Source organism: Pantherophis guttatus, chromosome 2, assembly GCF_059756535.1.
Source record: "Pantherophis guttatus breed Tessera chromosome 2, ASM5975653v1, whole genome shotgun sequence".
Taxonomy (NCBI): Eukaryota; Metazoa; Chordata; class Lepidosauria; order Squamata; family Colubridae; genus Pantherophis; species Pantherophis guttatus.
This window is the reverse complement of record NC_142064.1, coordinates 39,565,743-39,568,539: the sequence shown is the minus strand read 5'-3', so window position 1 is coordinate 39,568,539 and position 2,797 is coordinate 39,565,743.

Genomic DNA, 2,797 nt, shown 5'->3' with positions numbered 1-2,797 from the left:
AAAGGAAAATTACTGTTTCCTGTTCTTCCTTCTGATAGAACCAGTATTTAATTGGATATTATGATATTACTGGATATATAATATATAATGGAGTTTGCCAAATAGACTTCCTTTGTTAATGAACTGAAAGCATGTGTAGAGAGAGAGAGAGAATGTGCCAGTGTGTCACATACCTTTTTCTTATCAAATAAATTACAGAACTCAATCATGTGTCACATTCGAACCTACCACCTAAGAAATAAGTCTGTTTTTAGTATCAACTTCGTAAAAAAGTATGTGATTGTCTAGAAACTCCCATTCTCTCAAATCTCATTAATAGTCTGAGCTCTGTGCACAGTCTAAAAGAACTGAAAAAAGATCAACAAAGGTCATTGTAAAAATATATATATATATTGAGAAAAGTAGTGATATCAAGGACAATGTCAATTGGTAAGATGTAGGGTTTTCTTTTAAAAAGCAGATTCAAGCATTTCAACTGAATTGTGCCTATGGTTTACGTTTGTTTCTATTTCCTTTGGTTTTGAAAAGTAAAACTAAATATCTGAAATGAAATGATAAAATGTGCATTAACACCAGTCTGGTTCAATTTTCAGGAATTTTAGCTGGTCCTTATATTTTTACCAATAGGAGCTGCTTAACTGAATAGTGAACTAAACTTTAGTTTTTATCATCGAACCACATTTTGGTCTCCTCGACACAAATAAAAATTCTTCTAATAGGGAATGTGGTAACATGCGAGTGGCTTAAGGTCAAACAATTTATTTCAACAAGCTGGGCTGGCCTGAGTTAAATTTTAAATTGTTTTTAAATTGGGTTATCTTAATTTCGGCCAAAATATTTAATTATTTTAATACTGTTCTTAAATTTTGTATGCTTTGTTTTTATCTTGGCTGTGCACCGCCCTGAGTCCTATTGGAGAAGGGCGGTATAGAAATTTAATAAATAAATAAATAAATAAATAAATAACATCAAGAAAGGGCTTTCATCTAAACTTAATCTAAAGCCCTTTTATACAGGTGGCACACAATGATCTATCACATCTGGTCCTTGAATTCATACAATGAAGTGCTGCAATATTTAGGCAATTGTGATACATGTATACTCCAGACATGGGTTTCAGCAGGATCTGATCAGTTCTGGAGAACCGGTAGTGGAAATTTTTTTTTTGAGAATTTTTTTTTATTTTAAAAACAAAACAAAACATAAAACCATCATCATTCCAAACAATTACAGACAGTGAATCGTACGGTTCATATTCTCTTGTGCATAAATCCATTTCTAAAATACTAATTTATAACAGAAACATATCTTTTATAGAAAAAAAACATCAGATATTTTATTTTTACATCAACCCCATATTTCATACTTCAGTTCCATGATTTATTATCTATCCATTGATAAAACAAATCCCATATCAAATAATATTGTTTCTTTTCCTGTTCTCTAATTTCAAATGTCAATTTACTCATTTCAGCACATTACATAATTTTATTAATAATCTCATCATCAGTAGGTAAATTCTCTCCTTTCCAATTTTTAGCAAATACGATTCTAGTCACTGTTAAATATTGCAATTCTCTGTTATATGTTTCTGGTAAAATCCCCAATAAAAATATCTCTGGTTTAAAGTCAATATGTTTCTTTGTCATTTTTTCCAACCACGTGTGTATCTTAGTCCAATATCTTTTAGCTTCTACACATGTCCACCACATATGGTAATATGATCCTGGAGTCTGATGACACTTCCAACATTTCTCCGATTTATTCTTGAACATTCTGGCTATCCTTGTCGGGACTAAGTGCCACTGGTAAAACATCCTATATAAATTCTCCTTATATGCAGTAAACATTATCATTTTATAATTCTGCGTCCAAGGTAGTAGAAATTTTGAGTAGTTTGGAGAACTGGTAGTAAAAATATTGACTGGCCCCAACCCTATCTATTCTCTGCCTCCCAAATCGCAGCTGATCGGGAGGAAATGGAGATTTTACAGTATCCTTCCCCTGGAGTGGGGTAGAATGGAGATTTTACAGTATCTTTTCCCTGCCATGCCCACCAAGCCACGCCCACCAAGCCATGCCATGCCCACCAAGCCACACCCACAGAACCAGTATAAAAAATTTTGAAATCTACCACTGTGTGGGATGACTGCTTTCCATGTTCTCATTGCAAGGAGTTGTTGTTTGGAGCACAAGTGGGCAATCTCTCATCCTCTCCTGAACTGGAAAGATTCCATTGGACTATTTTACCACCAGTCCAACAGTTGTCACGATATTGTTGCCTCCACTCTTTCAGAGACATCTAATTCACCATTTTCTCATCAAGAAATCCACTCTTGGTATACTTTTAAAATAATTAAATACACAATCCATACCACTGTGGCAAAGTTGAAAGACAACTGGCATATTTTATAAAGACAACAGAGGGAGGGGGAGCGAGGGAGCGAGAGAGAGAGAAAGACAGAGAGAGAAATCTCCCTTTTACTTTACCTTTGTAACTGACTCATTTTTTTTTTAGTCTGGATTACAAATAAAAGAATGGCAACTACCAGGAAAGCAGCAAAATTTGGAAAAGGGAAATGAGGATACCAGAGTACATTCCTGAGCATTTTGTCAGGAAGAAGGCTAGAGAATGGGTTTTGTACCCACTGTTTAAATCTAATACAAGAGTAATAATACTTTTATAAAATTCTGAAAAGCTTTTGTGGATTTTTTGCTGATATTGTAGTGTACAAAAACTTTAATGATTTTGAATTTGTGGATAGATATTGAATGTTGAGATATGGGAAGAGTTGAT